We start from the raw sequence: 26,210 nt of genomic DNA, 5'->3' as shown, positions 1-26,210 counted from the left end.
AATACAATGGTAAATTGTATAGGTGCACTAGTTCGGTGAAGAGATGGTGATACAAGTGCAATACGGATAGTAGATATAGGTTTTTGTAATCTGAAAAATATAAAAACAGCAAGGTAAGTAGTAACAAAAGTGAGCAAACACGGTATTGCAATGCTTCGAAACAAGGCCTAGGGTTCCTACTTTCACTAGTGCAAGTTCTCTCAACAATGATAACATAATTAGATCATATAAAAATCCCTCAAAGTGCAACAAAGAGTCACTCCAAAGTCACTAATAGCGGAGAACAAACGAAGAGATTATTGTAGGGTATGAAACCACCTCAAAGTTATTCTTTTTGATCGATCTATTGGGCTATTCCTATAAGTGTCACAAACAGCCCTAGAGTTCGTACTAAAATAACACATTAAGATACACATCAACCAAAACCCTAATGTCACCTAGACTCCAATTTCACCACAAGTATCCGCGGGTTTGATTATACGATATGCATCACACAATCTCAGATTCATCTATTCAAACCAACACAAAGAACTTCAAAGAGTGCCCTAAAGTTTCTACCGGAGAGTCAAGAAGAAAACGTGTGCCAACCCATATGGATAAGTTCACAAGGTCACAGAACCCGCAAGTTGATCACCAAAACATATGTCAAGTAGATCATGTGAATATCCCATTGTCGCCACAGATAAGCACATGCAAGACATACATCAAGTGTTCTCAAATCCTTAAAGACTCAATCCGATAAGATAACTTCAAAGGGAAAACTCAATCCATTACAAGAAGGTAGAGGGGGAGAAACATCCTAAGATCCAACTATAATAGCAAAGCTCGCGGTACATCACGATTGTGCCAAATCAAGAACACGAGAGAGAGAGAGAGAGAGAGAGAGAGAGAGAGAGAGAGAGATCAAACACATAGCTACTGGTACATACCCTCAGCCCCGAGTGTGAACTACTCCCTCCTCGTCATGGAGACCGCCCGGATGATGTAGATGGCCACCGGTGATGATTTCCCCCTCCGGCAGGGTGCCGGAACAGGGTCCCGATTGGTTTTTGGTGTCTACAGAGGCTTGCGGCAGCGGAACTCTGGATCTAGGTTAATTTCTGGGGGTTTCTGTATTTATAGGAATTTTTGGCATCGAGAACAAGTCAGGGGGGTCCACGAGTCAACCACAAGGTCGGAGGGCGCACCCTCCACCCTTATGGAGGCCTCGTGGCTCTTCTGGCCCAACTCTTTTGCTTCGGGGGCTTCTTCTGGTCCACAAAAAATCACCGTAAATTTTCAGCTCATTTGGACTCCATTTGATATTCCTTTTCTGCAAAACTCAAAAACAAGGAAAAAACATAAACGTGCATTGGGCTCTGGGTTAATAGGTTAGTCCAACAAATCGTACTCCCTCCGTCCGAAAATACTTGTCATCAAAATGGATAAAAAGGGATGTATCTAGAACTAATATACATCTAGATACATCCCCTTTTATTCATTTTGATGACAAGTATTCTGGACGGAGGGAGTATAAAATAGCATATAAATGCATATAAAACATCCAGGATGGATAATATTATAGCATGGGACAACCAAAAATTATAGATATGTTGGAGACGTATCAAGCATCCCTGAGCTTAATTCCTGCTCGTCCTCGAGTAGGTAAATGATAAAAGCAGAATTTTTGATGTGGTATGCTACCTAACATATTAGCCATGTAATTTATCTTTATTGTGGCATGAATGTTCAGATCCATAAGATTCAAAATAAAAGTTTAATATTGACATAAAAACAATAATACTTCAAGCATACTAACAAGGCAATTATGTCTTCTCAAAATATCATGTCCAAAGAAAGCTTATCCCTACAAAATCATATAATCTGGCTATGCTCCATCTTCATCACACAAAATATTCAAATCATGCACAACCCCGATGACAAGCCAAGCAATTGTTTCATACTTTTGATGTTCTCAAACTTTTTCAACTTTCACGCAATACATGAGCGTGAGCCATGGACATAGCACTATAGGTGGAATAGAAGGTGGTTGTGGAGAAGACAAAAAGAAGGAGATAGTCTCACATCAACTAGGCATATCAATGGGCTATGGAGATGCCCATTAATAGATATCAATGTGAGTGAGTAGGGATTACCATGCAACGGATGCACTAGAGCTATAAGTGTATGAAAGCTCAAAAAGAAACTAAGTGGGTGTGCATCCAACTTGCTTGCTCACGAAGACCTAGGGCATTTGAGGAAGCCCATCGTTGGAATATACAAGCCAAGTTCTATAATGAAAAATTCCCACTAGTATATGAAAGTGACAACATAGGAGACTCTCTATCATGAAGATCATGGTGCTACTTTGAAGCACAAGTGTGGTAAAAGGATAGTAGCATTGCCCATTCTCTCTTTTTTTGGGCCCTCTCTATTTTTTGGCCTCTTTTTATATATTCTTTTTTATTTTTCGTCTGGAGTCTTATCCCGACTTGTGGGGGAATCATAGTCTCCATCATCCTTTCCTCACATGGGACAATGCTCTAATAATGAATGTCATCACACTTTTATTTACTTTACAACTCGATACTTAAAACAAAATATGACTCTATATGAAATGCCTCCGACAGTGTACCGGGATGTGCAATGAATCAAGAGTGACATGTATGAAAGAATTATGAACGGTGGCTTTGCCACAAATACGATGTCAACTACATGATCATGCAAAGCAATATGACAATGACGGGACGTGTCATAATAAACGGAACGGTGGAAAGTTGCATGACAATATATCTCAGAATGGCTACGGAAATGCCATAATAGGTAGGTATGGTGGCTGTTTTGAGGAAGGTATATGGTGGGTGTATGGTACCGGCGAAAGTTGTGTGGTACTAGAGAGGCTAGCAATGGTGGAAGGGTGAGAGTGCGTATCATCCATGGACTCAACATTAGTCATAAAGAACTCACATACTTATTGCAAAAATCTATTAGTCATCGAAACAAAGTGCTACGCGCATGCTCCTAGGGGGATAGATTGGTAGGAAAAGAACATCGCTCATCCCCGACCGCCACTCATAAGGAAGACAATCAATAAATAAATCATGCTCTGACTTCATCACATAACGTTTCACCATACGTGCATGCTACGGGAATCACAAACTTTAACACAAGTAGTTCTACAATCCCCAATTACTCACTAGCATGACTCTAATATCACCATCTTTATATCTCAAAACAATCATAAGGAATCAAACTTCTCATCGTATTCAATGCACTTTATATGGAAGTTTTTATTATATCCCTCTTGGATGCCTATCATCACTACAAAAAAAGACACATCCGTGACATTTTGGGCCGAACGAAATTTTTTTCTGTCATACATATGACACTTCTATGATGATAATTGTGACAAAACCCGGTATCATCATAGATGTGGTGGGCTCCTACTTCTATGACAAAAAATCATGACAGAAAATTGGCTTTTCGTCCTAGGCGGGCCGGAGACGCAGCTGCATGACATTCTTTGGGCCGTCCATGACGGAAAAAACCGTGGTAGAAGTGAGGGGGAGGAAAATTTCGGGAAGTTCCCGGTTATGGTGGGAGGTCGGGGGCCGAGCGATGCGCGTTTCTCTCGTACACGTACGCGCGTGTGTGCGAGGCGTTGGCTCTAACTGAACCCGAGCGAGGCGTTGGGCTCTAACTGAACCCGAGCGATTGCACTGCAGGCTACGCGTTACTGAACCAAAGCGATCGATCGATGGTTGTTAACTGAACCCGATCGAGCGATTCCTTCGCTACTGCTGCTAACTGAAGCCGATCGATTGGATGAACAGTGAGTGTTGCGCGGGGGGGGGGGGGGGGGGGGTTGGATGAACAGTGAGCGGTGGTGTTGCCTCTGGATGAACAGGATCCCGTGGTGTGGTGGAGGGCTGGATGAACAATAGACGGTGGAGGGGTGCCCGTGGAGGGGTGGTTGAACAGGACCCCGTGGTGTGGAGGGTTGGATGAACAGTAGACGGTGGAGGGGTGCCCGTGGAGGGGTGGTTGAACAGTAGCCGGTAGAGTAGCGCGCAGTGGAGGCTGGATGAACAGGAGCCCGTGGAGGCTGGAGGAGGTCGACGGTGGAGATGAACAGTATCCCGTGGAGTCCCGTTTTGCGGTACGCCACACCCCTCCCAATGAACAGGACCCCCGTTTCGACCGTAGGAGGTCCGTTTCGTCCGTTTTGCGGTACGCCACACCCCTCCCGATCAATAGGACCCCCGTTTCGACCGTAGGAGGTCCGTTTCGTCCGTTTTGCGGTACGCCACACCCCTCCCAATCAACAGGACCCCTGTTCCGAATGTAGGAGGTCCATTTCCTTCGTTTTGCGGTACGCCACACCCCTCCCGATCGACAGGACCCCCATTTCGACCGTAGGAGGTCCGTTTCCTTCGTTTTGCGGTACGCCACACTCCTCCCGATCAACAGGACCCCCGTTTCGACCGTAGGAGGTCCGTTTCCTCCGTTTTGCGGTACGCCACACCCCTCCCCATGAACAATACGCATTCCGTTGCCTCCCCATGAACACGACGCATTCCGTTGCCTCCCCATGAACACGACGACGACATTGTTTCTCCGTTCCGACCCAGCCATGTACACGAGCCCTCGCCGTACGTATGCACGAGTAGGCGTTCGAGACCCTGCCCGTATGTACGTATGTGGCCATATTTTCTTTCTTGCACCCTGGCCGTTGTACGTACGTGTACATGCTACGTGCGCGCCTCTACTACCACACGTACGCACCTCTACTACGACACGTGCGCGCCTCTACATCGACCAGTATATATGAACGTACACGTTCGCGACCAGAATGACAACGCTGCGTACGCTTCGACCAGCTGGGTCCCGATTGTCAGGCACTTCCTTGCCTGCGAAGATGTAGCTGGTGGGTCCCAGCAGTTAGGGGGGCGAATCGTTTTGGTTTTTTTGCCCGGACGCACTTCCTTGCGTGCGAAGATGTAGCTGGTGGGTCCCAGCAGTCAGGGGGGCGAATCGTTTTTTTTGCTCGGACGCACTTCCTTGCGTGCGAAGGTGTAGCTGGTGGGTCCCAGCAGTTAGGGGGGAAACGTTTTTTTCGCGAAATATGGTGGCCCGTCCGGTGGGTCCCTGCTGTCAGGTGGAGGAATCATTATTTTCTGCGTAATAAGGAGGCACTTCCTTGCTGCCGCCGTGGACCCAGCTGTCAGCCTCTCCACGTACAGTCCACGTCCGATGGAAGTCGTTCCTTGACCACGTTGACCACGCCGCACCGAGAGCACCAGGGCGGTGGACGACGGCGAGGCCTTGGAAGGGGACGACGCGGAGCCGGTGAAGACGCGGCAGTGGATGCCCACGCGGAGAGGAGTATGAGGGTTCACTCGTTCGGCTGCGGTGTGAGGCTGCCGTCGCCGCAGGGCCTGGCCAGCGGTGGGAATAGTAGGGGGCGGTGAGGCCTCCGCGGCAGCACAGCCGGCCACGGGAGGCAGGAGCAGGCGGTACGACCGGCGCTGCTTTGGGCGGCTGGAGCAAGAAGACCAGAGGTTGAAGAAGCACTACGGCCGTAGGATGGACATCGTACGGTCACTGGAGCTAGAATCGTTCATATTGACTAAGTTGACAAAGCCCTCCGTCCCCGTCAACTTAGTAGGCCCGCAAGTCAGCCTCCCACCAAGGTGGGTCCCAGCTAGCAGGGGGAGTATTCATTTTTTTTGTGCGTAATAAGGAGGCACTTCCGGTGGGTCCGAGCTGACAGCGGGGGGAACGTTTTTTCGCAAAATACGGTGGCCCGTCCGGTGGGTCCCAGCAGTCAGGGGGGAAACATTTTTTTCACGAAATAAGGTGGCCCGTCCGATGGGTCCCCGCTGTCAGGTGGAGGAATAATTATTTTGCGCGTAATAAGGAGGCACTTCCTTGCGGCCGCCGTGGACCCAGCTATCAGCCTCTCCACGTACAGTACTCTTCTGATGGAAGTCGGTCGTTGACCACGTTGACCACGCCGCGCCGAGAGCACCAGGGCGGTGGACGACGGCGAGGCCTAGGAAGGGGACGACGCGGAGCCGGGGAAGACGCAGCAGTGGAAGCCCGCGCGGAGAGGAGTACGAGGGTTCACTGGTTCGGCTGCAGTGTGAGGCTGCCGTCGCCGCAGAATAACAGGGGGTGTGGGTGAGTGGAGGGATGGCCTGGACAGCGGTGGGAGTAGTATGGGGGCTGTGAGGCCTCCGCGGCAGCACAGCCGGCCACGGGAGGCAGGAGCAGGCGGCACGACCGGCGCTGCTTTGGGCTGCTGGACCAAGAAGACCAGAGGTTGAAGAAGCACTACGGCCGTTGGATGGACATCGTACGGTCACTGAAGCTAGAATCGTTTATATTGACTAAGTTGACAAAGCCCTTGGTACGCTCCAACTTAGTAGGCCCACAGGTCAGCCTCCCAAACGGTGCGCCCCAGATGCCAGGGGGAGGAATCACTTTTTGGGCGGCCGAAGCTAAGAATATCCGAGATTGAAGAAGAAGCACGACATCCGTTGGATAGACATCCAACGGCCACTGCTGCTAGAACCGTGTGTTGACTATAATAAGTTGACAAAGCCTTGCATACGCGTCAACTTATTTTTTTTAGGGGACGCGTCACTTAGTAGGCCCACAAGTGTGTGGCAGAGAACTTATAGCCCATTTGCGTTTTGTAAGAATGTACAACCCATTTTTGAATTCTAATGGAATTTACAACAGCCCATTTACAATTTGTTAAAAGTACAGCCCATTTTCTAGCTAGGACAACGATTAATAATTTCAACCAACCGTTGAAGACAGAATTCAATAAAATTTCCCACATTTTGATTGGATCCGAAATATTTTAATCCCGAAATTTCTAGTCAGATTAAATATAAATTTGTATTACGTAAAAATCCAACGAAACATTGCGCGCACAACAATGAAAATTTAAGATTTTCAAAATCCATAAATAATATTTTATAAACTAATTTCGTGTTTGGTGCATTTTTTTTATAGTTACTGCCCAGTTTTTATAATTACATCCCATTTATTATTTTTAAAGCCCATTTTCCTGTTAAGCCCAATGCATCCCTCCTAGGAAAGATTTGCAGCCCAACGGGGCAGAGAATAACAAGTTGACCTTGCCTGGGTATTCCTCAAAAAGACGTATAGCTGGGCTAGCCATTTTCATCTTGAAAAAATTAGTATCTGGGCTGGATATCTGGCCTGGGCTAGACAGGCCACTGCCCGCCCAGTTAATACCCTGCTCTCCTCTGAACAACAACGAAATCATCGCCAAGAAAAACTCTGCAGTGCTCACGCCTCAAAAACACAAATACTGCTCGAGCTGCTTGGTCCCAGCTGTCGGCCGCACCTTGTGCAATTCTCTCGTTTATATTGACTACATAGGTTGACAATGGTGTGGGACCGTGATGTCAGGAAACCAGGAGAAAGCAAAAAAAATATAGTTGTACATAATAAGGAGGCACTTGCGTACGTACGGCTATGGCCCTAGTGGGTCCCTAGTGTCATCTAGTCAAAATAAAGTCATCTCCTGAATCCTCATGTTCGTTGACGATGTTAACAATGCTCGACGCCACGGCGAGCGCAACAACTCGAAGGACAACGGAGAGGGCCTCGCGGGCCCTACGGATGGTCTGATACAGCGCCCGCTGCTCATTCAGGAAGCCAGGATCATCGGATACCTATGAGCACCTTCGAGAAACTGAGACGGCATGAAACGGTAAGGCCGCGCTTGGGAGCTCTGGTTTATTTCAAACCTGTATTAACATACAAGTGTAATTTACTCGTCATCGGAAACAACGCATAAAATACAGGTGTAATGAAACCGAGGGCCCGAGGTCTGTAAGTAAAACCGGCGGGTTACGCGTGTAATTTGAGAGACCAGTGTATATTTTACGAGCACTGCTATATGGACGACATTACCAGATGATACATGGATGACGTGCGTATCATGCCATCCATGGGCAAGGCTGAAACAGCAGCTAACGGCTGGATTAGCAATCGTCCGAGTGTCGTTCAACGTTTTTATCGTGTGTGAAGTACTTCCGATATTTTACTAGTCGAAATCGACCAACCAAGCGCCTTCGCCCGAGACCATCTGCTTTAATTTACAAGCGTCAGTTTTACAAGCGGTTTTGGTTGGAAAACAATGATCCAATCACGGCCTAATATCATGAGTTGGTCGGAAGATCATATGGTTTCACGTCTAACCTACCCGACTTGTCGTATAGGCTATGAATGAAACATCAGACGATGAACTTCTTAAGCACGGAAACAACAGAAGAGATGATCTTCTTAACAAGCAAATCACTGGCATTAGATCGACATGCAAAACAATACGAAGCATTATTCTCAGGAGGCACGGTGAACAGCTCGTGATGCCGCATGCCACAACATTCCAAGCTCAACTTTGCAATCAAACACAAGGCCTGGCATTACATAGACAATATTCAGAACAAACTCTTAACACAGGAATATCTCAGCAGAGTAACTATTTACTTCTAAACTGAACACAGGAATAGGAAAAAACACTCGACGCTGCTCACAGCAAGGGCGTCCCACTCAAAAATATCAAATGCATGTCTTCTGGCTAACATCAATGAGCAAATTTTGACAAGGTTTTCCAATTCCAATATATTAAACTAACGTCTTCTTGCTAACATCAATGATTAAACTTTGACAAGCTTTTCCCATTCAAAATATGTAATGCCTATGATCGTGGAGTCCTGTCGTAGCTTCTTGTACTTGTTTGGGCACTTTTTGCCCAGGGCACTCCACGTGTTGTTAAATTGCCAATGGTCTCTGCAGACTAGTCATGTCACCGGTGTCTAATAATACTCCGTAAAGCTTCTCGGTCATTCCTTCTGTAATGTAGCGCAAATAGTGACTGCTTCTTTCTGCAAAGTGGAACGACCAACTGGACCCAGTAATGCAGCAGTTTGCCTTGGACACATTGGCTCCTTTTGTGCAGTTCAACTAAAATCGAAGTCGGAATAAAACCGAGCTTTAATTTTGATATCCCTGTAAGCAACAATAGGTATAAGGGAAACAATTATTGAGAAATAACGGTTGATGACTTGTACTCCCAGAAGAAAAGCATCTACTGATCTACTTTATCTTAATGGGAAACAAAGCAGGAGAGTAGCAATTCTCCATCAGTGTGATTCACTCATATTGACTGAGACATTATCTTAACAATGCCTTGTTTCAACATGTATAAAGAACGACAAAGCAGAAAAGTACCATTCCTAAAACAATGCAACTGATTCATTTTAACAGAGACATTATCTTAACAATACCTTGGTTAAACATGTAGAAAGAACTACAAAGCAGGATAGTACCATTCCTAACAAGTGTTGCAGTTTTGAACTAAGATTCAGTAGTTAATTAATTCTGAGAGTGGCATTGCTTAATTTTACCAGCGGCATTAGATTAACGAAAAGCATAAACAGTTCCAGGGGAGAGTGGGCGCAACAACAGTATGTGCTTCCATCTACTTATAAAGGGGGTGATGCAGAGTTTGTTGTAACAAGCAACAAGCATCATGTCTGGGTTGGTCCCATTTTTGTTCACTACTTAATGGGAAAAGACAGCAATACAATAGCTTCAATTCAACATTTATTTAAAACAGTACCAATACAAGTAGCACAACATCTCAAAGCACACTGCACAATCATGTGGATGAAGGCCTGTACTGACCTTTCATGAGGCGGACAAGATAAAATACGAATCTGCCAACACGAATAGGAAATCCAATCTCGTTTTGTGCAGTTGCACTGAAATCAAGCAAAGTGTTTCGCGTAGCGAAGCAAAATGTCGCAATAGCAACAAGTTGAATAGATATCCATGTTTAAACAGAGGCAAAAAAGGAATCAATTACTGGCTAATAAAGGAGGATGAAACATGCGGCCACAAAAATGGTAATCCCGCCAATCCCTAACAAGTGTTGCAGTTTTGAAATAAGATTCAGTAGTTAATTCTGAGAGTGACATCAATTACTGGCTTATAAAGGGAGTGATGCTAAATTTGTTGTAACAAAGCAACAAGCATCATGTCTGGGTTGGTCCCATTTTTGTTCACTACTTAATGGGAAAAGACAGCAATACAATAGCTTCAATTCAACATTTATTTAAAACAGTACCAAAACAAGTAGCACAACATCTCAAAGCACACTGCACATCATGTGGTTGAGACCAAGATTTGAAACAACTCGCCACGAAGACTGGAAACAAATCTCAATCTCCTTTTGTGCAGTTCCACCAAAATTAAGCAAAGTCACCGGTGTGACATTCAAGTTGAACTGCACAAAACACTCTTAAAACATAAGTGTTTCGAGTAGCGAAGCAAAATGTCGCAATAGCAACAAGTTGAATCGATAGCCCTGTTTTAACAGAGGCAAAAAAGGAAACAATTACTTGCCGATAAAGGAGGATGAAACAAACGGTGACAGAAAGAAGCATCTAACTTATCTTGGATGGAAAACAAAGTAGGACAGTAGCATTTCTAAGACGGTTGCCTTGATTCATATTAACAGAGACATTCTCTTGAAACAACATTCGTTAAAAAATGTAATTTACTTTTAACAGTGGCATTGCTTCAATTTTCCGGCGGCATTCTTAGATTAACAACAGCAAAATAGCGGTATGGGACATGCCAGCACCATGTGCGTCCACACGTATAAATGGGTGATGCAGAGTATGTAGCCAAGCAGCATATATGCGTTGGTCCCATATTTGTTCTCTTTGAACCTTCTTCCTATGTGAGGGCAGCAAATCTAGTCCTGCACAAACTACCCGACCCCCCAGTTTCTTTCCCTTTTCAACAAAGAGATCGGTTCCTTACAGATGTGTGTACTGGGTTACCCCCTTTTTCCCGTTTCGACCTACAAAGCGGCTGGATAGCTAGTCTATACTACTTTCTACCCCTTCTTTCCTCATTGAACCACGTCCTAGATTCTTGCTCCAGCCCACCGCACCCTTCTTTCCTCTTTGAACCAAGACCTAGATTCGACTACAGATCGAAAAAGATCCACATGCAGCTAGAGCAACGACGGTTTCAAAGAAACTTATACCTTAGGGTCGTTGGGATGTGGCAAGGCGTGGGAGGCCTGATCTGCCCACACTACGTACGGCAGCGAGGAAGAAGGGGTCGGTGGCCCTCCCGCACAGGCACTGGGTGAAAGAGAATAGCGCAGCCGGCAGTGGATTGCCTCCCTCGCCGAAGGCGATAGAGTGAACGTTGCACCTTCTCCCCTTCCCGGTGCGACGGGATACGGACACCTCCTTCACCAGCTGTGAGGGGGGAGAGAGACAAGAGGCCAACGCAGTCTTGTTTAGATCTGGTGAAGAGAGGGTGAGAGACTGTGAATATAGCAAACCCTAGCAAATGAACGCTGAGCCTCCAGCGTGTAACATATATGGAGAGGGTGAGAGAGCGAGACGCGAGAAACTCTATCAAACAAGAGGCTATAATGGAGTAAAAAAACTCTCCATAGCAGTGGTTTTAAATAGAATACGCGCGTTCCCGGAAAAAAGAAACGAAAACTGGCAGACAATTTTTTAAGGGTCTGTCTAGGACACATCTAGATGTGACATAGTTATGTCACATCTAAGTTGATGTCCACTCTGTTTGTGGTCTATTTTTTTCCTAGTTTTTTTTTGTTTCTTGTTCCTACAGTATATACTTGTTGGAGCTTAGATGTGATATCCTTAAATAACATCTAGATGTGAATTAGACAAACTGATTTTCTAACGTACCAAGAAAGAAAACTCGATCAAAAACACGCCCCCGCTTCCAGGTCGCGAGAGTCGTCGCGCACACACACATAGACATAGACATGCATATCCGTGTTTACGTAAAATTCCATTTCCATCTCCATCTCCAATCATATTTGTCCAACTGGCACATTATTTACGTTGTTAATTATATACGCAGCAATATTAACATACAGCATCTCTTGTTTGCGCCCGTCCGGACCGCTGCCACGGCCGGTCCTGACCAACCCGAACCTTCTTCATCACCCGCGCGTGCTTCCCGCCCGAAACGGTCAGTGCCGCATTCATGCCCGGCCAGAGCGGACGCGACCTCTCACTAGCGCCGGCATTGAAGCGGCGCGCCGGCCGAGAGAGCGTCCCCCGCGCCGCTTCCTGGTGCACGCGGCTGCTCCGCGTTCAAAGGTCGCAATAGCCGGCTACAACATGCATGTAAAAAGTTCTTGGGAGTCCGTGCTACAGCTAGCTGTCCTCCCCCAACTCGTCAATCTCTACCAGTAGTGCTAGTACTCCATGGCGCGATCCATCGACAAGCAGGCGGGAAAGTTATCGTATACTCGGTTTGCGGTGAGTGGCTGCCGAGCGACCGTGTGGGGTCGAGCCGTGGAGGAGGGTGAGACACGAACACGACAGACGTGATTTAAACGTTGGTTTTGCTCGATGGCGCGATCCAACGAAACGAAACGTTGGTTTCTCTCCGTTTCCATTTTTTCCCCGGAAAAACGAAAACTTTCCACTCCATTTTCATTCCTATTCCAAGATTGCCCCGTTACAACATTCCATCAAATACAAAGAAAACTAACACGCATGCTGATGCATCTCAATGATTCACAGATCATAGCCAATATTTACTTCACAACTAAAGAAAAAAGTTGTGAGGGCGTGTACGAAAGAAAAACTACTGATGGGGTCACTATGACTTAAACCCTAAACCCTAAACATGATTTAATTTCCTAGCCAGGTAGAACCTGTCGAAGGAAAGACGGCTGGCACCCTCGGATCATACGATGCTTTTGTGCAGTTCCACTAAAATCGACCTGAGCATCCCTGATGGCAAAGATATTGAAGAAGTGTGATTAGAATAATAGTACTGGCACTAGTTCATGAGACATAAACTCATCACAAGCAGAAGCCAGTAGAAGTAGAGAAAGATCGACATGGAGATGGAGCTACGGTAGTGGAGCAAGCCGGCTCCAAAAGGAAGATGGACTACCTGGGACGTCGGGCTGTAGCTAGAAGGGTGGTTGGGACGCGGCATCGGCCCATACCGCGGTGTCCCCCGATTGGGACGCACCGCCTGTGGGTTTTCTCCCTCGCCGATGTCGACCGCGTCTACGCAGAACATTGTTCCCTTCCCCCAGCTATGGTATCAGGCCCGTCGTTCTATGCTTGTGAAGAGAGCAACCTAAGAAAGCAGGCTTGTAGCTTAGGCTCCTTCTAGTGTATATATAGTGGTTTTCTTTTTCTCTCCATATCAACCATTTTATATTACGTACGTGTCATTCAAGAGTGAAATGATGGTTGCTTCTTCCGACTAACTTACTGTGTGATTTGACTGCTCCTTAGTGGCCCCTACACGTACTCCCCCTACGTGTATGCAACAGTCACACCTACACATGGACACAAAAACGCGCGCGACGCCCTAATGCATGCATGTCCGAGCACACGATGGAACACACACGGTCACGCTCAAGTGCTCAACCTACACGTGCATGCACACACATACTCAGTCAGGGTGAGCTAGTGACCGTATAAACACCGGAAAATATATATATTGAGCGCAATGAGCGTATTATGAAGTCCACTGACCGTATTTTTACAAATATACAGTGACAGACAGTGTATTTATCTCGTTTTAAATTAAGCCATATTAGCGGGAGAGGAGGCAGTATGGACTAGCATTACTTTGTTGTGTCCCGTCAACTTGCCGAACAAGGAGAAGGTTGCAGGACGGGAGAAGCTTGCGCGCGGTGGCTCGCAGGACAAGGAGAAACTTTTGACTAATGCAAGCTCTCCCTCGCTCAGGCGGTGGACGTGCAACAGTTAATTCGGTGTCAGATTGCCAGAAGCATACACTATACTACTAGTGCTATTATTGTTTGACTTCCCGAATAGGCGAACAGCCAAGCGTAAAGTTTACTAGTACTACTACTATAGTCTATAAAGGTACGTACTATACTAGTACTAGGAACCGGATGGAGGAGCGTGTGCACTCTTATTATAATTTTAAAATGTGATAAAGCAATCTTCAACACATTTGGTTCTCTTCGAGGGTTCTCGCATGTGATAATGGAAGTTGATTGCATGGAACACTCGCCACAATTCTCGCTTAATTCTGGCTCATATCCTGTTACAAATAGTAGCGCTCGGTAATATTTCCTCTTTTTTTGTTATTCAGCATGTAAACAGGTCAGCAAACCTTGCAGCGCATCTTCGTGCGAACCGTGCTTGCTGCACTTTGAATGTGGCCGAGAGCTGGCTTGATGAAACACCTCGCTTCCTACTTCTTTTTTTGCGGGGTATCTCGCTTCCTAGTGACCAGTGTCTTGGCTGATCGTCTTAAGAATGCTTATATATGAATAAATCTCTCTCATTTACCCGTAAAAAGATTAAGCCATATTAACCGGAAAGGAGGGAGTATGGACTAGCACTACTTTTTGGTGTGTCCCGTTAACTCGCCGAACGAGGAGAAGCTTGCAGGACAAGGTGAAGCTCGCTTACGCCTTTTGACTAATGCAACCTACCCTCAGTGGACATGCATCAGTCCATTCGGTGTCAGATTGTCAAAGGCATACACTGTAGTATCCAACATGCGGAGTACCATCATTGTTCGACTTCACGAAGAGGCGAAGAGCCAAGCGCAGTAGTACGAGTAGTACTACTACTAGAATCGCATGGTGGAGCGTCTGTACTCTTACTTTTTTATCTCTGATAAAGTACACGTTTATTCCGAAGAAGGGCGGAAAACGGCAGCCCAACATGTAATGAATGATATCGATCAACCAACCATGCTCGAATATATCTTGGCCTCCGTGCGAGCCCGTCTGTGTGTTCTCGCTCCTCGTCTCTCTCAAGGAACGGCGGGTTGGCTCTTTGCCGTCAATTGAGATCGGTTTGCTCACACTCCTGTCCCACATGTCAGTGATATGCCAAGAGGAGGTGCGTTGACCGACTGGCCATACGCGTACTTGGTTTTGCACCTTCATACTACTCCTCCCTCCGTCACAGTTTACAGGGCGCGCTTCATTATGATGCATTTCTCTCAATGCATTTCCACCACCAGAGAGACTTTAGACGCGTTTGGTTTAATGCTCAATTAATTAGGGCGTGGTAACCGCAATTTTCTCTCGATGTAGTACTACGGAGTGGAGTAAGTGCATGCATGTGTCTACCCGGGGTGGAAGCACTGCATGCATGTGTGTACGCATTATTTCCTCTAGTAATAGACGCCGTGCTATAACTACCAATGCTATTTTTCAGGCCGATCGCTAGTCGCCTTGGTCCCAGAGATTTTCTCTTTTTCTGAAGCGCGCTCTATAAACAGTGACGGATGGAGTAGTATGAGCGGATTCAAAGAAGAGCGTATTGATGGTTGCTTCTTCCGAGCAACTTACAGTGGGAAAGGTGGGGCTTATGATTTACTGCTCATTACTCACTATTAATGCGGCGCAACGACCGGTCTAAGTCTCCCATGCGGTTATGCACTACCCCCTCGGTTCTCAAAAATACTCTGGAGTATTTGTCTTTCTAGAGATTTCAATGAGTGACTACTCAAATATTTGTCCTTTTAGAGATTCAAATGGACTACTCAATACGGATGTATATAGACATATTTTAGAGTGTAGATTCACTCATTTTGCTCTGTATGTAGTCACTTTTTGAAATCTCTAGAAAGAAAAATATTTAGGAACGGAGGGAGTACACATACGAAGCAAAATGAGTGAATATACACTCTAAAATATGCCCATTTGAAATTTGTAAAAAGACAAATATTGTTGATGACAGTTGCGACCACAAAAAAGAAGCATATTTCTTGTCCTAAGGGAAGATAACAACACGGTTGTGTTTGTCTAAAACGGTGTGAGGACGAGATTGCAATATCGAAAGTACGCCGGACGAGCTACGTTTTGTGCAAAGAACTATGAAAGATCCACATGCAGCGACGTGGGAAGACGAGCAGTGGAGCAAGGCCGGAGGGGATACCTGGAGGTCGTCGGGATGTAACTAGGTGAGCGGCGGCGGGCGGAATCTGCCCATACTGCGGCAGCGAGCAGGTGGCGTAGACCCTAACGCACCGGAGCTTGGTCAGAGAGAACGGCGTGTACCGCAGATCAGGACGTGCTGCCTCGGTGCCGTCGAACGGAGAAACGATGCACGTCCTCCCTTTCCACCGGCGGACGGGATGCGGCCGGATCAGTGACCAACGGTGAGAGAGAGAGGCCACCGCAGCCTTGTGTGAGATACTCTGAAGAGAGATAAACCAGGCAGGCAGGCTCCATTGTATATAGTGGAGCGGACTACCTTTTTCTCCATAAAAATCGGTTTATATTCTGTGTACGTGCCATTGAGCGATATAACTTTATTTAAAAATAACGCGCCAATGCATCAAGTCGAACTTTGTTTCGTGCACGCGTGGTACACGACCTCCATAGGTAAACAACCGCTACACGCGTTCAAATTAGCACGTGGGCTGCCATTTTGTACAGAAATGAGCTCCACCGTGTACCCACGCGGGTGTGGCTGGTCCCGCCGGTTCAGCCGCCCCGTCCTCCACCTCCAAGGAGCTGCTCCGACGATCGCCTCGTCTATCGCGACTGCTCCATCCCCACAGCGCCGCCTTAACCTGCTCCACCGGAACCGCAGCATCCTCACCGACTCCTCGGACGAAGCCGAGGCCTACTCGGCGCCACCAAAGAGGTTGTACACTCATCGCATCGCACCTTCTCCTTAAGTCGACCTCCCGGCGCCGACGGTGCTCCATCCCGCACCCCCATGGAGCGGCTACCTTGAAGCCGGCGCCGCGGGCGACATCTCCACGGCGGCTCTCCCCCAGTGCGAGGCCCCTTCAGCGGCGGCGTCCATACCAGCCGGATCTGCTGCTGCTGCTCCGGCTCTCGCTCGCTCGCGCTGCTGCTGCTGCTCCGGCTCTCGCTCGATCGCTCGCTCGCCCAGCTGCTGCTGCTCTCCCCCTCGCTCGTGCTGCTGCTCTGCTCCGATTAAGCCACACTTCAGTCGACTGAATTGACTTTTGGGTCAGTCGATTTTCAGGGGTTGGGGGGCTCGCCGGAGTTAAGGAAGAACCACCCGCAGCGGGGACGGGGGCTCGCCGGACAGGTACCCCACTATCTATCTTAGGGTTCAGGGTGGGGGCGGGGGGCCTAAGGGCTGGCCGGTGCGGCGGTGGTGACTTGTTTCGGGGCGGCGAGGCGGCGCTGGGGCCGGCGGTTTGGCCGGTGGTGGCTGGCGGCTCAGGGGGGTGCAGGTTGAAGATGAACTGCAGGCCCTCCCTAAACTACATGTCAAGTGCCTCTCTACTACCATTGCGTTCAGTTTCGACAGTAGCATTCAGATTCGACAGTAAATTTCAGTTTCGACAGTTAAGTTTAGAGTCAACAGTTTTTACCTCATCTGTTGTAGTCAGGTGGTTTTTGGTGATGTTAATTTTACATCCATTTTACATCATCTATTGGAGATGCTATTAGAATCCCACTTGAGATTGACGATGTCTGTCTTGTGTTGCTTCAGCCTTGACGTCTTACGGCTCACCGGAGCTGCTCCAACGATAGAATGATCCATCACAACAGAGCAGTGCCCTGGACGCCGTCTACAGATTCCTCAGATCTTCCTCCACACCTCCGACAGCCACCTGTGCCTCAACTGCTTCAGCGACCAACCCAATGATGCTGAGGTCGACACAGCTACGGCAAAGAGGTTGTACACTTGTTGCATCACTTATTACTATACATTCACGTCGATCCATTAGGGCTATTTTGGTTCAACGGAAAAACGTCGATCCACTGGTTGTTACCATCACTCTAAATTTCTGCATGCTCTCCTTACATAATCTCACCATATTTTTTTGTATGCATGTCAGATATTGTACACAGTCATGCTGAACATGTAGAGAAAAAGAGAAGAGTTTTGCGCGGCAATACAATGTCATGCAGACATCGCTCCATGGTGGGTTCAATGGCAAACCCTCCCCACCCCTCTCTAGATTGTAATCCAGAGGAAGATATCTGTTCTGAGGTGGATTCAGACGCCGCTGGCCACTCCTATTTACCCCCCAAGGTGTTTGCTCTACCTTGGCATGATGATGTTAGTCATATCATGCATATGTTGCCTTGCAGTGCCTACTTTTGACATCATATGTGTCATCTGCTTAGTTTAGACATGTTCTGTAATGCCACCTGTTTAGTTTCTATATCATATATGGGAATTATGCAGTCTCATGTCTTTTAGCCAGCCATAATATATGTGAAATGTGCAATGCCATCCTGTTTAACCAGGCATCATATATTTGAATGATATCTTGCCATCCTTTTCTTCATTACATTTCCATTTGTCGACAATGTTTGTACATTAAACTACTCTTCCTGTGAATCAGCCATTTGGGTGGGAGATGGAAAAATCTGGAGTGAAAACAAGGCCTTCAGAGCAGACAGTGCTACCTGTCGAAGCAGATCTCTTGTTGGGTCCCGATAGCTCCTCAGAGATGGATTCAGAGACAGATGACCAGTCCTATTCCCCCACTGAGGTGTATGCTCTAACTTGGCACAGTTATACTGCTCATATCATGCATACGGTGTCTTGCATTGCATAGTTTAGACGTCATATACACAATATTCAACACCATGTTCTTAGTTCAGACATCATATCGAATGCCCTCTGTTTAGCATATAAATCACATATGTGAATTAAATGATGCGATCATGATTACTTAGATAACATGTAGGTGAATTATGTCATGCGATCCTGTTTAGTTATTCATCATATCTTTGAATTATGTTATGCTATGTTATCCAGTTTAGATAGACATCATATATGTGAAATTATGTCATGCTATCCGTTTTAGTTAAACAATATACATGTCAACTATTTCATGCCCTCTTTTTTCCACACTATCTATTGCATCTGTCTCTCATACAATGTCTGTACATTCAACTATGTTTCCTGTTTATCAGCCATTTGAATTGGAGCGGGTGATGCCAGTATCTAGCGGACTAAAAACACGGTCTTCAAATAAAGCAGTGCTACCTCTTGGTGGAGATAGCACCCCAGTTGTACATGCACAAGAACCAGCCCTACCACACATAACCCAAACTCTCATAGATTGTACCCCTACTGCGATGGACAGAGAACCAACTTCACCCAATCTAACCCCAACCCCAGCCGATAGTAACCCAGTTCCTGTTGACACAGCACCATCTCCACCACAGAGCTCCCAAACAAGAGCAGTTAGTAAGGCAGCTCCAGTGCCCAAAGGGCCAGTACTATCACGGCGAACCCCAACTCCACCAGTTAGTACGCCTGTTCCTGTGGAGGAAGCACAACCAGCTAGTCGTAGTTTAGCATCTATCGCATTTGATGTTGTTAAATCGTATGTGCGTACCTTCCCATCTTGGAAATATTATACTGAAGATGAAGGAAAATGCCAGTTGCAGGTGTTTGTCCAGGAGTTATGTGTAAGTAATGTTATTCATGGCAATTACTTTGCTTCGTCCCATACATCCTACCTCCATGATGGTTATAATATAGCAAATTTGCCCATTTTTCTCTATAGAGAAGGACCGATTTGGAAACTCAGGATGAGGTAACCTGTGCTAATACCTCTGCTATCTTCAAGAATGCTTGGTGGCAGTATCAGAATTACCTGAAGAAAACATACTTCACCGGCAAAGAAACTCATCAAATTCCCTTACGTTCTCCTGAGACACATTTACTGGACGATGACTGGGAACGCCTTGTTCTGTACTGGTCCCGAACCAAGAATGTGGTAAGGTCTATGAGCTCATTTTCTATTTTTAAGTATTATATTCTTGCGTCTTACTGTACTCTGTTCATGTAGAACAAGTGCCTAAACCTGAAGAACAAATGTTCTAATTTAAGATTCCATTGCTATCATAGTTCAAAAAAGCGCTAGGCGTTAATTGTGCGTTTTGCCACCACCTTGCGCTTTACTGACCAAAGCGCATGCTTATGCGCAGTTATGCACAGATTATGCGTAGTTATGCGCAATGCGTTTTGCCAACGCCTAGAGCCTAGGCGCGCTTAAGTGCTCGCTTAGGCGCGCCTTTTTTAACTATGATTGCTTTGCTCTTGTATCACTATATTTACTCATACAAACTTATTTTTAAATTGAAGGATCCATTCGAAACTCCAATGGCACAGCAGGTATGTTCACGCATGTTTCTTTAACAGGTTTGCTCTTATCAATAGCTCTATTGATTTCAATTTCAATTGTGTATACAGTTGACTTTCATATCATGCACATTACTAGCATCACAACAGAGCCAATAGTGTTGTTTTACATGTAGACCCGTGGTACCCATCTAAAATCTTGTTGTGCCGTGTAGTTTCCCACAATTTGTATTCTTTCACTGCTGCTTTGTCTTGAACTGATATGATTTGAACTGTGTCTCTATTTTGATTTGGCAAGTCAATGCAGTGACCATAGGAGATAGATATATGTTTGTTTGATGCTTTTATTATGTACTAGTACTTGACAATAGAAGACTTGGCAGTTTAATCCTGTCCACCTTACTAATGAACTGGTTCACTGAAATGAGTTTCATATACTAGTACATGCTAAACTTGTTATGTGTCTGCTTGTTTCTTCTTTTAGAATGCTGACAGAATATTGGGGAAGAGTGCCTTATTAAGCAATGGTAAAGGAAGTAATGCAGATAAGGTTCAGGATAGTGACACATCCTTGTTGGTCTCCAACAAAGCTGATAAAACAGCTAAGGAAGACTATCTTGAAGACAGCGAGACAACCCCAAAGTCATGTCTTGGTTTAGTGTTCGAGTTACTGGCCACTACCGCTTGCACAAGCTATTCAAACTCACTGTCTGAATCAGTTCGGTTTCTTGAGTCTCAACTACAAGCTGAAAGACATCGATCAGTTGTGCTGCGACAAGAAGCGGAAGGACTGCGGAAGTCCCTGGAGCATTCAGATGCATACTTTCTGGTGCAACAGCAAGCGTTGGAGGATTTTAGCGCCAAACAGGACAAAGCTAATCAGCTTGCTAAGCTTATTGCCAGCATGGTGGATGCCCAGGATAACGTTTCTTGAGCTCTTCTGAAGTTGTTTCAGTTATGCTCTTGTTTTGCTGCCGCGTTTATTTGCACTGGTGGCCAATTTTGACGGCCAGTGTATGTAATGTGCTGCTTTGTTCCCTATATTTGCACTGGTGGCGAACTTTGAAGCCTAGTGGATGTAATATGTGTAATAGCGGTAATAGGCTAGCGTTAATTGCTTGCTTATTTATTTCCTTATTGTCTTGTTTAGTTGTTTGCTTGTAGTCACTGCATTTCTTTTTCTGTTTTTTCTAGTGGCCACAATAGCCTATTTTTGGTAACTAGGCCAAAATAATCATGGCAACACACGGACTGTTGTAACCATGGGCCTCCTGCAGGCCGTATGATCCATGGGCCTTCGTCCGGCCGTAGGATCCATCGGCCTTCTATACGGGCCTTAGGGTCCATGGGCCTTCTACGGGCCGTAGGGTCCCTGGGCCTTCTACGGGCCGTACGATCCATGGGCCTTCTACGGGTTGTACTATCCATGGGCCTCATACGGGCCGTAGGATCCATGGGCCTTCTACGGGGCGTATCATCATTTCACCAATCATGGGCCGTACTATTCGTGGACCATAATGGGTCGTTAATAGGCCGTATTTGATAACTCTATGAAAACAGCCCAACGGGTTTTTTTGACATGAAAACGGCCCAACGTATTAATGGTCCGCAAACGGGCCAACTGTAACGACGGGCTAAATTTGGCCCACAAGCAGAAAATGACAGTAACGGGCCGTATGTAACCGAATTCTGCAAATGAGCCCAAGAATCAATGGGCCCTGAGAAGGCCGAAAGATAACTTGGGCTGGAAATGGCCCAATGGAATAACGGGCCGTTAATGGGTATAAAGTGATACACTGTTCATTACGGGCCAGTTTCACCACGGGCCGTTAATGGGCCAAGAGTTACAAAGGTCCTCATATGGGCCGAAAGAAGTCATGGGCCACACATGGGCCGGAAGTTAAAACGGGCTGAATCATATTGGACGGCCCAGATGACGCTACTGGGCCTAATTCGGATAGGGCGTAACGGGCCCTGGGTTAGCGGGTTGTAAATGGGCTATATGCGAACAGGCCGTTAACAGGCTTTCCGTGAGCCGGCCCGCCACCTTTTGACCAAGTCAAACGGGCCGGCCTTTTCACAGGAATGGGCCTCTCTTGGGCCGTGCCACGTGTCGCCGTATCATAGGCGCCTTCGGTCCAATGAGCGGATGACATCTGTCCCAACGGTGAGCCGACACGTGTTCCCTCCAGCCAATGATGATTTTACACGTGGAAAATCCCCATTGGTCGGGGCTGTTCACGGGTTATCGGATCCAAAACCCGACCCGATAGCTTAACGGCGTTCCGTTACGGTGGATGCCACGTGTCGGTCACCCTTGACGAAAGCACTTCTGTGACGCGCGATTTATCGTCATGGAAGTGGACACTTCCGTGATGATAATTTTGGTAATGTCATGGAACTCTTCTACGACAGCATAGGTATGACTATCTTGATTCTGTCATAAAATCGTCATGGATGTACATGCATGACAAAAAACGCGACCTACTGTGACAAACACGTATCACAACGGAAGTGTATTTTTTTTGTAGTGCATATTAGGACTAAATTCATAACCTAAGAAAATTACCATGTTGTTTAGAGACTCTCAAAATGATATAAGTTAAGCATGAGAGTTCGACAATTTCTTCAACATAAAACTATCGTTGTGCTCTAAAAAGATATAAGTGAAGCACTAGAGCAAATGACAACTACTCCAAAAGATATAAGTGAAGATCAATGAGTAGTCGAATAATTATGTGACTATGTGAAGACTCCTTCTCATAAATAAAATTTCAGATCTTAAGTACTTTATTCAAACAGCAAGCAAAACAAAATAAAATGACATTGGAAGGATAGCACATATCATGTGAAGAAGCAAAAAACTTAGGTTCAACCAAAACTGACTGATCATTGTTGAAGAACAAAGGTGGGATGCCAACCGGGGCATCCCCAAGCTTAGATGCTTGAGACTTCTTGAAATATTAATTAGGGATGCCTTGGGAATCCCCAAGCTTGAGCTTTTGTGTCTCCTTAATTCCTTTCATATCGCGGTTTCCCTAAATCTTAGAAACTTCATCCACACAAAACTCAACAAGAACTCGTGAGATAAGTTAGTATAAATCAACGCATAAACCTTATCATTCTCTACTGTAGAAAATCACTAAAATTGTTATTTGACCTTGCATACTAAATGCCTCTACATATTTAATAGTCCTATCCTCAAATAGAATCATTAAACAAGCAAACATATGGAAACAATGCAAACATAACAGCAATCTGTCTAAACAGAACAGTCTGTAAAGAATGCAAGAAAATTCATACTTCCCTAACTCCAAAAATTCTGAAAAATTACCACACTGTAGATAATTTGTTGTTACTCATTATGTAAAAGTTTCAAGATTTTATCACGTTCTGACATTTTTAAACAATTCAGACAATGATAGAAAACTTTCTGTTTTTAAAACAACAACATATAGACTTGCAAAATAAGCATGCTAAAGGCTATACTTGACTTTTTATTGAACTAAAAGATGCAAAACATTACTCTAAATAAAAGCAGGCAAATCCTAATAAAATAAAGTGATGCTCTAAGCAAAACTCATATCATGTGGTGAATAAAAATATAGCTCCAAGTAAAGTTACCGATGAACGAAGACGAAAGAGGGGATGCCATCCGGGGCATCCCCAAGCTTAGGCTCCTGGTTGTCCTTGAATATTACCTTGGGGTGCCTTGGGCATCCCCAAGCTTAGGCTCTTGCCACTCCTTATTCCGTAGTCCATCGAAACTTTACTCAAAACTTGAAAACTTCACAACACAAAACTTAACAGAAAACTCGTGAGCTCCGTTAGTATAATAAAACAAATAATTCACTTTAGGTACTGTCAAGACAAGATTCATAGTTTTTCTCACATGATGCCTACTATACCCCATCATTTCTACAATTTATATTAAGCAATATAAGCCATAGAAACTAGAAAACGAGCAAACTATGCATCGAAAACAGAATCTATCAAAAACAGAATAGTCTGTAAAGATCTGAATTGAAATCATACTTCTATAACTTCAAAAATTCTGAAAATTAGGAAAACGTAGAAAATTTGTATATCAATCATGTGTAAAAAAATTCAGAATTTTATATGATTCCAGTGAATTTAAACAATTCTACAACTGGGCCGAAAGGTTTCTGTTTTTGGACAGAATTGAATCAACTATCATCCACACTATCCCAAAGGCTTTACTTGGCACTTTATTGGAACAAAAGCTATAAAACATTATTACTACAGTAGCTTAATCATGTTAACATGCAAAAACAGTAGGGTAAATATTGGGTTGTCTCCCAACAAGCGCTTTTCTTTAATGCCTTTTTAGCTAGGCATGATAATTTCAATGATGCTCACATAAAAGATAAGAATTGAAACGCAAAGAGAGCATCATGAAGCATATGACAAGCACATTTAATTCTAACCCACTTCCTATGCATAGGGATTTTGTGAGCAAACAATTTATGGGAGCAAGAATCAACTATCATAGGAAGGCAAAACAAGCATAACTTAAGATTTTCAACACATAGAGAGGAAACTTGATATTATTGCAATATGTAAGAGCACATGTTCCTCTCTCATAGTAATTTTCAGTAGTGTCATGAATGAATTCAACAACATAACTATCACACAAAGAATTATTCTCATGATGCACAAGCATAGAAATTTTACTGCTCACCACATAAGCAAAATTCTTCTCATTCATAGTAGTGGGAGCAAATTCAACAAAATAACTATCATGGGAGGCATAATCCAATTGAAAATTAAAATCATGATGACAAGTTTCATGGTTATCATTATTCTTTATAGCATACATGTCATCACATTAATCATCATAAATAGGAGGCATGCTATTATCATAATAAATTTGCTCATCAAAACTTGGGGGACAAAAAATATCATCTTCATCAAACATAGCACCCCCAAGCTTGTGGCTTTGCATATCATTAGCATCATGGATATTCAAGGAATTCATACTAACAACATTGCAATCATGCTCATCATTCAAATATTTAGTGTCAAACAACTTATAGACTTCTTCTTCTAACACTTGAGCACAATCTTCCTTTCCATCATTCTCAAGAAAGATATTAAAAAGATGAAGCATATGAGGCAACCTCAATTCCATTTTTGTTTGTAGTTTTCTTTTATAGGCTAAACTAGTGATAAAACAAGAAACTAAAAGATTCGATTGCTAGATCTAAAGATATACCTTCAAGCACTAACCTCCCCGGCAATGGCGCCAGAAAAGAGCTTAGTTGATGGGGTGTGAGTGTCGCTTACCTAGCCTCCCCGGCAACGGCGCAAGAGAAGAGCTTGATGTCTACTATGCAACCTTCTTATTCTAGACATTGTTGGGCCTCCAAGTGCAGAGGTTTGTAGGACAGCAGCAATTTTCCCTCAAGTGGATGACCTAAGGTTTATCAATCCTTGGAGGCATAGGATGAAGATGGTCTCTCTCAAACAACCCTGCAACAAAATAAGAAAAAGTCTCTTGTGTCCCCAACACACCCAATACAATGGTAAACTTTATAGGTGCACTAGTTCGACGAAGAGATGGTGATAAAAGTGCAATATGGATAGTAGATATAGGTTTTTGTAATCTGAAAATATAAAAACAGCAAGGTAACTAGTAACAAAAGTGAGCAAAAACGGCATTGCAATGCTTCGAAACAAGGCCTAGGGTTCATACTTTCACTAGTGCAAGTTCTCTCGGCAATGATAACATAATTAGATCATATAACAATCCCTCAACATGCAACAAAGAGTCACTCCAAAGTCACTAATAGCGGAGAACAAACGAAAAGATTATTGTAGGGTACGAAACCACCTCAAAGTTATTCTTTCTGATCGATCTATTCGGCTATTCCTATAAGTGTCACAAACAGCCCAAGAGTTCGTACTAAAATAACACCTTAAGATACACATCAACCAAAACCCTAATGTCACCTAGATACTCCAATGTTACCACAAGTATCCGTGGGTTTGATTATACGATATGCATCACACAATCTCAGATTCATCTATTCAAACCAACACAAA

The sequence above is a fragment of the Aegilops tauschii genome, chromosome 7 (genome assembly GCF_002575655.3).
Source record: "Aegilops tauschii subsp. strangulata cultivar AL8/78 chromosome 7, Aet v6.0, whole genome shotgun sequence".
NCBI lineage: Eukaryota > Viridiplantae > Streptophyta > Magnoliopsida > Poales > Poaceae > Aegilops > Aegilops tauschii.
The sequence above is the reverse complement of the archived record's forward strand: the minus strand, read 5'-3'. Positions refer to the sequence as shown.